Source organism: Triturus cristatus, chromosome 1_2 (genome assembly GCF_964204655.1).
Source record: "Triturus cristatus chromosome 1_2, aTriCri1.1, whole genome shotgun sequence".
Classification (NCBI taxonomy): Eukaryota; Metazoa; Chordata; class Amphibia; order Caudata; family Salamandridae; genus Triturus; species Triturus cristatus.
In genome coordinates, this window is record NC_140580.1 from 1018429087 (window position 1) to 1018441404 (window position 12318).

Here is a 12318-nt window from a genome sequence, read left to right on the forward strand (position 1 = left end):
GTCTGTTCCGTAATCTTTTGTATCCTGATCCTCTAACTAATCCTCTTGTGCATGTTGCACCACCTAAACTTCATCTAGGTTTTTATTAGTACCAAAGTATTTCTACACCCGCACTTTGAGGGGCCTGTATGCCCAGTTATTCTTGGCTTTGTAATAACTCAACTCATTTTATTTGGTAGTCTGTGATCCTTTATAGTAAATTGGAACTGAAATAATTGATCTGCTAACGATTTCTCTCCCCCTCACTCTTTCATGCTTAGAAAAAGAACCATTGACTCAAGGTTATAGATCGAATCTGGAACAGAGAACTCTGCTCCTTCAACATACTCAGGAACTAGTAGACCTAAATGTAATCTTAGCTACGCCATGTAAACAATGTTTGTGATGTTTGTGAAAATCACAATCTGCTTGAGCCACATGTTCCCCATCTCCAAACATTAGGGGGCATATTTACAATAACTGGCGCATCCCTGCAAATTAGCAGGGATGCGCCAGTTATTGTGCGCCACAGCTCCGCCACCATGGATGCGCTGCATTTATAATGCGGCGCACCATGGGGCAAAAACGGCACAGATGCGTGACGCATCTGTGCTGTGAAAGTGGTGCATTGCTGGAGTTGCGTCGCAAGCGTGACGCAGCTCCAGCAATGCTCTGGGGGGCCCTATCTTGTTAATGCTGCTTCAATCCTTACGCCTGCTTCAGGCAGGCGCAGGGTTTTGACGCAGCATGGGCCTAAAAGTGACTGAGTGAAATCTTGTAGATTTCACTCAGCCACTTTTAGGAGGCATTCCTGTGCCGGAACTCCCCCCCTGCGCTGGAACGCCTACATGTGGCGCAGGGCTTTAAAACGTGACGCATCTCCCAGATGCGTCACGTTGTAAGTACCCCGCACCATGGTGCAGGATTTGCGCCGCCGCTGCATCACAAAAGTGACGCAACAGCGGCGTAAATGAGGCGCAAGGGGCTCGTAAATCTGCCCCTAGGAATTTACAGTCATAATTTGATTAATACATTGCAAGGAGCTAGCAGAATATTGGGTGTCTCAGATATTTGGGGTGCATGAGTGGATGGATTATTGGTGTTTGTGCTGAGGTTATAGAAGTACTAGTGTGCAAAGGGGATCATTTGAACATTTTACTTGGGGTGAGAACTGAATACTGGGGTGTATGGTGGGCTCTTATTTCGCCAGGGTGCAGAGTTATTACCCCATCACTGACTCCCCCTGCCATGGACGCCCTGTTCTGTTTTTGCTGGTGCACAGAAGGGGGCGAGGCCAATAATTGCAGTAATGAGCGTCTGTCTGGGGTACAAGGCGAGCAGACTGTGAGCGATGCCATCTGCTAATGGGCTGTCTGCCCTGACGCTGCTCTGCCTCTGGCGCTTTACAGCCATGAAGCTCTGACAAAGATGAGTTTAATGTATTATTAAACCGCCTCTGATTTATGAATTAAAACTTCAAATCATTATAGCCTTTGAGGATTTTGGCAGAACAAAATGGCATGATTTTATCACTGACAGTCCTGAGCAGCCGTATACAAAAAAAAAACACCCAGAAATCGAAAGTAATCATCCCCCCACAGGTCAGAGAGACAAGCTACACTTTATTTTCCCACATCTATGCGAGCAGCGCAGCACACAAATATGTTAGAGAGTTTGAGGCAGGTAACTGCAAGTGTCTGATTTATGGAAAGTTTTTCTTTGCAGAACAGGAAGAGACGCATCTGAAGGTGGGACTTGTAATTAAAGGGTGCTTGATCCCACTCACCACTGAATCATTGCCTATGACAAAAGACACCTCACTGTTCACTACTCTCGTGCCCCACAACCACCATGGTGAGGGGCACAGTTGTCTCTGGGAGGGTCCAGTGATGACTGCTCTCCTTCCTCCAGTGTCCCCTCAATCTCTTGCTCTCCTCTTTCTTGCGCTGCCCCAGTCAACCTCCTGGTGGGGGCATGTCCCTTGTCCTATTTGCCCCCCGCAGCCAGCAGCTCCTTCTCCTCCTCAGCATCCCCAGCGGGAAAATAACAATGTTAGCTCAGGATGGCATCTCCCTCCCATCCCCGGATGGCACCACTGAGTGTCGGAGAAGTGGGAGCCGTAGAGCGGGCATGGCCTGCTGAAAGTGTTGCCAGATTTCGTAGGCACTTTTTAGGTCTCGCCTGAGACAGCGCTTTAGCGTTGCTCTGGCGAGACTTATATTAAGCACTTTTGGAAGTGCAAACGAGTGCTTTCAGGCCGCCAACTACTGTGCATGTGTGCCGGGCGCGCGCACCATTTGGCAGCCTGAAAGCACTCGTTGTCTTTCACTTTCGCGGCCGCTCGGCCGCTTTGATGTTTCTGAACAAATTAGAACGTCAGGGCGTCCTTATTCTTTTACTCATCTGAATGGCCGGTGGCTGCCCCTTTACCAATCATCAAGCTCCGCTTCTCCTTTAACCATTTCCAGTGCCCACTTTCATTTCCTTCTTGGCTGTAGCCGGAAAAGACCAGCTGTTGTGCTCCGATCGGAGCTGCTGCAACAGGGGTGCCCTGCTCACTGGATGCCGCACTCCCAGGCCCCGCTCTGATGCAAAGGCCTCTGGTGCTCTCGCTGTTGAAATTGCAGCTTGTTTTACACTATATCCTGTCGATTTTGCATGGTTGTGTCGCTCAATATGGTTTGAATGTTAGGCCTTCATTTGCCTTCGGAGTTCAACAGTAGGAATGTTACCATGAACTTAACTTGCACACTTCTTACCAACTGTGTCTGTATGGAAGATGGTTCAGAGGGTTAAGGCGCACACTGCAGGGCAGACAGCAGCCATTGTGTACAGTGTGAAGAGAAACATTGCAACAAACAAACACGACCATTTTTTACCTTGAAATATTAACAGACTGAGCACATCCTGGACAGATTCAGCACACGCACCTCATGCCCTACAGCACACCCGCCAGAGGCATTAACTCTCCAAACTTTCTGATCTGTTCGCTCAGCCCTTCAGGTTACTCACAGAACTCGGACAGATGGTGAACCCGCTCAGCTATCCTACATGGTTTCAATCAGTAATATGCAGGTTGGACAGCTCACGCAGCTATCACCAATTTATATTTTGCTATTGTATCCGTGTAAAGTTGAAGCCTCAATAGCCACCTCTTGGCATGGGATTCAAGAATGTATTGTGTAAAGTAAAACCTTTACTCTGACCAGGGTAACAAACACTTTCACATTCACTATTCTGCTTGTAGCTTACATTAGAAAACACTTTTAGGGCTGGTTACTGTGTACTATACAGCAACCCGAGCCCTGTGTTTACATATAAAATACATTTTATTTATGTAGCGCTTACTACCCCTAATGAGGCATGTTGTACATATGTTGTGACTGAATCAATACAGTGCCTCGAAGACCAAGGCTCAATTTTCAGACTCCTGTCCAGGCTGACCTCTTCTCCCCTTCACCCTCCTCCCACACCCACTGCCTTTCACACCACAGTACTTGTCACATATCAGGCTTCTGTGACCCAATCATAGGAGACACCCCCCCCAAATGAGGGCGACTTTACAGAGGTCTGATGGAGGCTTTACTGCTGAGTGCCAAATGCAAGACACGTCTGGGAGGCCAGTCCCATCTTGGGTTTACTGTTTCCCTTTGTGCATATATAGTAAGAGTGGGACGGTTGATTTCTTTTTATCCTTATATATCCGCATACAAATCGCTCAACTAAACTTGACTAAATGGTTCTAGCATGTTATTAAAATACTAGAAGTTTATTGGAGACAGCTATATTTTTTTCTTTAGACTGAGCCCCTCCGAGAAGCTTGACTAATCACAGCCATTTCCCTTTTATTTGAAAAATGTGCGACGCTTCGTTTATTTGCGCATTATTTTGAATGTAACGCCTATAGCCAATGTTATTGTATGCATCGCAAGAATATGGATATTTTGTAGTTTGCCATAAATAAAATATAAAAATAACCTGATAGCAAATGTTCTAGAATTTTCAGCGTTGTTTAAACAATAGGAGGGATTAAGAGTTGTACTAGATAAGGAATTGGTGCGTTTTTCAGGCATGTATTACATTTGTTTGTTTTCGGGCATATTTATATAAGCATATTTCGGCCACTTGTATGTCCTTGTAGAGCGGGCGTCCTTTCCATACCGTTCTGGGCTGTTCACCCATCGGAGTCCAGCTGGTCCATGACACGCTGCGGCTATGGATCGCGAAGAAAGATCTTGGAGATATTTGGGGTTTTATGTTATTGGACTATGTTTGGAAAGTGTGTTTGACGTTTACGCGGCCTCTTGGCTGGTGATGTGTATTTCTTGTTGTATGCATGTACCATGAAGCCAGTAATAAATACACTATACTCCTTAATCAGCCAGGGAGATCGTTTCGATTCACAATGATTCCTGACAGGGCTGATTTAGGCTTTCATCCATCCCCGTTAAAATGCTTAGAGGAACTGTAACAACTTTTAAATTGTTTTCACTATATTAAGAAGCTGAAAAGCGTAACACGCTGCTCTCGTCTCGGGTACAGACATCCGCTTCCCTGCTAGCGTAAAGCTTTTCTCTCTTTTCAGTGTTTGTTCTCCAGTACGAATGAAGAAAGAAAAAACAAGCATTTGCAATGCAATAGGTCTCGCATTTACGCGGTTTTGAGCTATTGGCATTGTAAATGACAATGCCTTTTATTTATGTGTTTGTTTTTAAAACATAAATAAAAGGCATTGCCATTTACAATGCTGATAGCTTAAGCTCGCGTAAATGCGAGACCTATTGCATTGCAAATGCTTGTTTAAAAAGTGCTACCTTTTAACAAAAGTTGCGATTTGTTTTTGCAAATTGTGATATCCTGGAGGGTTTGAAAGGTATCCACAGTGTGGCTATTAGAAATGGGGATAGGGGGTTTGAAGATTATTTGGAGTCCCTTTCATTTTTACACCTCCTTGCCAGAATATAAATTAGAAAAGATGCCCCCCCCCCAAAAAAAAACAAAGCACTGTTATCAGCATAATGCTTTTTCTGGCCAGAGCCTGACACTCCCATCCTCCCCCAAGCATTTGAGGCCACCCTAGGGAGACCCTCCCCCCAGTTTGAAGACTCCAGCTTTATGGTTTTATGATACTAACACTGTGTCCTGCTCGGTTCATTACTATTGTAGCTTTTACTGAGCCTAAAAATGTCATAACTGAAGTCAGAAGCTAGGGAGGTGGGGTGGCGGGCAGAGGGTGTCGTTGGGCAGGTTAAGAACCATGAATACTGTGGGGCAGATTTATGAGCCCCTTGCGCCACTTTTGCGTCACTTTTCCCATGTTAAAAGTGACGCAAAAGTGGCGCAAGGGGCTCATAAATCTGCCCCTGTGTATCTTCGTCGGTACAACACATGTTGCTTTTACAAGGCATCGTTTGCAAATGGTCAGACAAACAAACAATCAAGATAAATGGTTTTGATGGTGTAGAAGGCACTTTACTTGCCCTTTAAAGACTGACAAACATAAGCAGACAAGTATGTATTATTCTCCCATGCCCACCTTCGTTGACACCCCCGGACCCCGATTTGCCCCCCTCCCCCGCCTCACGCGCTTCCTTGTCCATAAAAGTAAAATGCTGTCGCTGAATGAGCAGAACAGAGTCCCACGTGGCTTACAATCCTCAGCTTTAAATGCTTTTTAAAAATTAGAAATAACGTCACCCGAAGGGAGAAGCGGCCACAGAATCTGCGAAGAGAACACCTCTAGGTGAGAGCGAGCCGTGAGCTGGACTTCAAGCCTGCTAGTGAAAGGCGGGCCGGGCTCACTGAAAGCGCTTAGGGGTTGGGTTGGTTGCCAATGATTGGTGTGACCTTCACGTTGTGGATGGTACTAGTTGGAATGCGAGTAGCATCCCGCCCAGTTCTGCCGCATTTCACGGACACTTTTGTAAAAAGCGCGGCCTTTTGAAAAAAAGTGCACATTTCGCGATTTTTTTGCAAATCACAAAATCCTGGAAGGTCTGCAAGAACCTCTTAGAGAGTGAACCGATTTACCAAGCAGCCAATAGCAAGATATATAGAAATAATCATGTGGCCGAATCTAAAGCCCACTCTATCTATTTTTGAATTGGTAACAATAGTTCCTTCAGATTTCTGTCCTGAAAAGTAATTAACGTATACACAGCAGCCCTGCTGTACTGCTACCTTAACATTTTTCATTCTAGGGAGTAGATACTGGGAGGTATATTACATTAAAGATCCTATTCATAAAGAGTCTGGGTTTCACATACAAGGCCTTAAGCATCAATCAATCAGAGGTTTATAGAGTGCGCTACTCACACGCGAGGGTCTCAAGGCGCTGGGGGGGGGGGGAGAAAAAGCTGCTCCGGGTCAGTCGAAAAGCCAGGTCTTGAGGTCTTCCCTGAACGTGTGCAATGTAGAGGAGGAGCGTCTCAGTTTGACAGGGGTCTTGGCTGCGATGTAGGAGAACGCCCTCCCACCCGTCCTGCTTCTGTGGATGCGGGGGACCTCAGCCAGGGGGAGGTCGGCGGAACGGAGGTTCCTCTTGGGTATGTGGAAACATAATCGGTTGTTGAGGTATTTGGGTCCGATGTTGTTGAGGGATTTGTAGGCATGGGTGAGGAGTTTGTAGGTGATCCTCTTCTCAACGAGGAGCCAGTGAAGGTCTCACAGGTGTTGGGTCATGTGTTCGTGGTGAGGTGTCCCCAGGACGAGTCTAGCTGCAGCGTTCTGGATGGTCTGAAGCTTACGTAGAAGAGTTTTGTTGATTCCGGCATAGAGGGCGTTGCCATAGTCGAGTCTGCTGGTGATGAGTGTGTGGGTGACAGTCCTTCTGTAGTCGGGGGGGATCCATTTGAAAGTCTTACAGAGGATGCGGAGGCAGTTGAAGCTGGCAGAGGAGACAGCGTTGATTTGGCGGTTCATGGAGTGGGAAGAGTTGAGGATTATGCCGAGCTTCCGGGCGTGGTCTGTAGGGGTGGGAGGGCTCCAGAGGGCAGGGGGCCACCACATGTTATCCCAGGCGGAGGTGCAGGGTCCGAGGATGAGGACCTCGGTCTCCTCGGAGTTGAGCTTTAGGCAGCTGTCCTTCATCCAGGCTGCCACGTTTCACATACCTTCCTGGAAGCTGAGTCTGGTGATTTCTGGGTTCTTGGTGAGGGAGAGGATGAGTTGGGTGTCATCAGAAAGGATACGATGCTGAGCCCATGTTGTCTGACGATGGCGGCGATGGGGGTCATGTAGATGTAGAAGAGTGTCGGGCTCAGTGAGGATCCTTGGGTACTCCGCTGACGATGTACGTGGGGTTGGAGAGGAAAGGGGAGGGAGTCTGACCCCCTGAGTTCTGCCAGAGAGGAAGGATCGTATCCATTCGAGGGTGGATCCCTGTATTCCCGCGTTGTGGAGCCTGGCAGCTGGTGTGCGATGTGAGACGGTGTCGAAGGCGGCGAAGAGGTCCAAGAGGATGAGGGCTGCGGTGTGTCCCTGATCGAGCAGCATGCGGATGTCATCGGTGGCAGTGAGAAGGGCGGTCGCGGTGCTGTGGTTGCTGCAGAAGCCGGACTGGGAGGTGTCCAGAATGCAGTTTTCCTCGATGAAGGCGGTAAGCTGGGCGTTCACAAGTCTTTCGGTGACTTTCGCTGCGAAGGGGAGGAGAGAGATAGGCCGGTAGTTCTTCAGGTCGGTAGGGTTGGCCGTTGGTTTCTTGAGGAGGGGTTTCACCTCTGCGCGTTTCCAGTCCAGGTGCCAGAGGTGAGGGAGGAGTTGATAGTGTGGCCTAGTTCGGGAGCGATGGCAGAGGCGGCCCTGTGGAAGATGTGCGGGGGGCAAGGGTCCGTTGGGGCTTCTGAGTGAGTCTTCTTCATGGTTGAGGTGATGAGCTCGACGGACGCAGTGTCCCAGGAGGTGATGGTGACGGCATGCCAAACACAATATCCGGGCCTCAGTCGCCCACTTCTAGGTCTGTCATGGCACAGCGCGGAGGAATGTGTGAAAGGGAGAGTGCTGCTTCTGAGCCTACACCAGTTGCTTTTCATTGAAAGGAACAACTATATCAGCATATATGAAATTAGCTTGGCAAGCAAATACCTCTGCAGTCATAGACTCAGAGATAATTAACTAGCAGGAATCCATTTTCCAATTGGACAAAAATGAGCAATGTCAAACAAGGGGTTGGCACGTGTCTTTAACCCCCATTTCAATCAGTTTAGCTACTACAGAGCATGGGTGATGGTTATGACGTAGCAGGGTCCAGGATCCAAATGTTGCATTGAGACAGGGAACCCTTGCCATCCCCACGGTAGGGCATCTCACCACCAGGCATTAATTGAATTTGTCAGGGAGTGACATTGGCGATTTTACTGGAAAGAACACACGTGGAAAGACAAGCATGACTCGATGGAGAAAGAAATAACTGCTGTCAATGTACTTTGCTCCCACTAACATTAATTCCACTTTTCATCAGATAATAAATCTATTCTTAGCTGAATGTATATTTATGTTTGCGCCTTCCACTGCTTCTCCAACACGCCACCTAATAAGGCACAATCCGCAATGGATTATGGGAAGCAGCGAGATTCTTGCTCTGTATATATTTCCAGTAGAATTTATGTTCCTTTGCTGAAACTCAGGAGGTCTCCTGGGGCAATTCACACCGTGAACCCACGCAGTCCAGCAGAAGGTGGGATTTGTCTTCCATGTCGCCCTTTTTCCTTCAATGGAAAGCTGTGTCACAAGAAGATGAAGGGAAAATGGACATAAATATAGCTGTCTGCCCACGCTCACTGGACATGCAGCCTAAACCCCTTGAAAGAGTTCCATAGTACTTTTAATGAACTGAGTGTCAGTGCAGTTGAAATCCATTGCTGAATGTCTAGAAGAAAGTTTTGACGTACTCATAAAACCCAAAGGGGCTTATTTACAAGCCCTTAGCGCCGCCGGTGCGCCACTTTTAATATGGGAAAAAGTGACCTATGCATGGTGCAATGGGCTTGTAATTAAGCCCCAAGGTTGCTAAAAAGTGAGTTTCACGGAGTCCACTCATGAGAGGCTTCTTGCGCTCACAATGTCCTTATTTACAGTAGGTTGGACTTGGTGTACAAAGAGATTTTGCAGTTTGAAGACCCTGCAATTTGCAAAATCACTAATGTACTAAGCCGTTTTTGCAATTCGGAAAAGCCTCTTCTAATCGTAAAATTATTTGGGACTCATATCGAATCTCAATTAGGAGAGGGTGTGAAAGGAATTTACCTTCATAAGTGCAAACTGCAGTGAAATGTATCAATTGTTTGTGAGTACAGTTGCAGTAGCAAACCATTGAGAACTTAAAAAACCTCAAATGAGGTGGTGATTTATTCAATAAGGGGAAGGGGTTTCTTTTGCATCAGGCGATCTCGTGAGGGAGAAGGTGTATATATATATATATATATTACCTACTGGCGGTCGCCAGTAGGTAGTTATAGTTAGGACCCCTTTTCCATAGGAAAACCTCAACATTCTATTTTGAATAACTTTGGCGCCGGTCGACGAATCCTCGCGAATTTCTCAAAATAGGTGGGGCGCTACGCTCCGCTCCTACCCTGAAAGTCTCGGGGGGATTCGTCAAGCGGGGGCTGAGATAAAAGGGGGGTCCCAAAACGCGTTTTTCCCATGCATTTTTCCATAGGACCTTTAGAACGAGCTACAGCCCGAACGGCTGAACAGAATTACTAGAAATTTGGCAGAGAGGTAGTCCTCAGGTCAAGGAAGTGCCTTTTGTAGGTTTGGTGTAAATCTGTTCAGTAGATCCTGAGAAAATAGCCTTTAAATCAATATATATATCTGTGGAAGCTTACGGTGCGCTTACCGTGCGCTTACGGTAAGCTTACGGTACGCGTACGGTGCCGTGCGCGAGCGCGATTCTGATTGGCTGTTAGATCTTAGTAAACATTCGAATCGGCCGAAACCAGGAAGCGGCGGCCGCCATTTTCTCTCTCGAACTGTCAGGGGGGTGAATAAAAAAGGTGGATAATGTGAAAAGGGGGCAGGCTCAACAGTTCCTGACCCCCTAGCCTTGGTCAGGGGGTCCCAGAAGGACCCTCAAGGGCAAAAATAAAAAAAAATTATTTTTCGAAAAATCGCCGTATGCGCGTAGCGTACGCGCACGGCGACCTGCGGAATTCCGCGAAATTCGCGGAATTACGCGTACCGTGCGCGCACGGAAAAAAAAAATTTGCGAAAAGGAAAGCTTAAAAAAAAATAAAAAAAATTGTGAGGTAAGGTTGGCTCTTATAAGAGCCGTTGGGTTCATACAGGGATGGAGGAAAGAAAGAATGGGAGTATTATGAGCGTCTACAAACATGCTGGTCTATCTTATTGTTAATAAAGGGAAGACTGACCTCTCCAAAAACAATAAGACCACCACATTTTGTACACCTCATTTCAACACTCGCAAATCGAGGGTTGATGTCCAAAGGAAAAGAAGAAGGTGATGCTCCAACAACCGAAGGAGGGCTCAGCTGAGCTGCCGATGATGTACTCGGCTGAGCATCTGAGGCTGGGCTCTGGTGACTTACTGAAGAGTTTTCTCCAGTATGTTGAGCAAAGGTCCTTGGGTGTTTGTCCTGAAGGTGTCTCATCATAGAGTGATTTCCAAAGGAATATTTCCTACTTGGATTTCCTCTTGATAAAACACGATCACAAAGTATGCAAGTGACCTTTGGAGCATTGACCTTTTTCTCCCCCTCTGGAAAAGTGAAATACTCCCATACAAAAGAAGTCTTTTGTTTCCTCCTTCTCTGGATCATGGTGGTGCTGCTGGCCTCACTCTCAGAAGAGGTGTGCTGTTCTGCCATTGTATCCCAATGTCAATCCAGCTCCTGCTCCTAGAGAATCACAAGCAGAAATGAGGGGAATGGGTGTGGTGTGGGAAGAATCTGGAACTGAAAGTAGTATCAACCAATGAAAAGTGTTCTTTCAAGCAGTAAAGAGGGGAAGGGGTGTGGTGTGGGAAGTTTCTGGAAGTGAAAGTAATTTCAACCAATAAAAAGTGTTCTTTGTAAGTCACATGACCTACCGTGCGCGCACGTGACGCTTACGGTGCGCTTACGCAGCGCTTACGTCACTTTCGCGCATGCGCATTACACGCCCCTGCGTAACCGCGATGTTGCTTCCGGGTGTACGCGTACGGCACGCACGTATCACGTATCGCGCATGCGAATTACACGCCCCTGCGTAACCGCGACGTTGCTTCCGGGTGTACGCGTACGGCACGCACGTATCACGTATCGCGCATGCGCATTACACGCCCCTGCGTAACCGCGACGTTGCTTCCGGGTATACGCGTACGGCACGCACGTATCACGTAGGCGCGCTGCACTAATTACGTCCAGAGCGCGTAGCGTCAGCTTACCGTACGCGTATTTTACAAGCGCGTAGCGTCAGCATACCGTACGCGCACGGAAAAAAATGCATAAAAAAAAACCTTTCGATAATGCAGGATATAGTACATAAATTATTAAAAAAAGGCTTACAAAAAATGAAATAAAAAAAAATTGCATTAAATTATAATAAAATTATAAAATCGAAATAAAAAACCACTATCCACATTGACCCCACCCCCTGTGCTTTTGGTGGCGTTAAGTGGGCGCGCACGCCACGAATGGCGTAAAGTAACTTAGCATTTAAAAAACCTTGCAAATTCACTGAAAAAACCATAGGTTTCACACACGTTATAGTTAGGAATTAGCATTTAAAAAACCTTGCAAATTCACTGAAAAAACCATGGGTTTCACACACGTTATAGTTAGGAATTAGCATTTAAAAAACCTTAGAAATTCAGTGAAAAAACCATAGGTTTCACACACGTTATAGTTAGGAATTAGCATTTAAAAAACCTTAGAAATTCAGTGAAAAAACCATAGGTTTCACACATGTTATAGTTAGCTGGACATTTTACTCGTAAAAAACCAATGAAATTGCCCCGTTATAGTTAGTTCAGCTAACTATAACTCGCGCGCCCGCAATGCACTGCTGATGACGTCACATATTACATCACTCATGACATGGTCAGTGACATCACTCATGACATCACTGATGACATCTCAAATGACATCACTGATGACATCACTGATGACATCATCCTTGTGATAGAGTGGCAGACCTCCTCTTCCCCTAATATAACCTTTGACACACACATTCAAAAATAGAGACTAAAATTTACAAAACAATGGACATACCAATAACAGTTACAACAACCTCTTCAGTAATTCTAAGATCCACATACACATCCACTCATTCACCAACAGTCCAATACAGTCACTCATACATGTACTCACTCATCATATGTACTCATACACCTATACATCC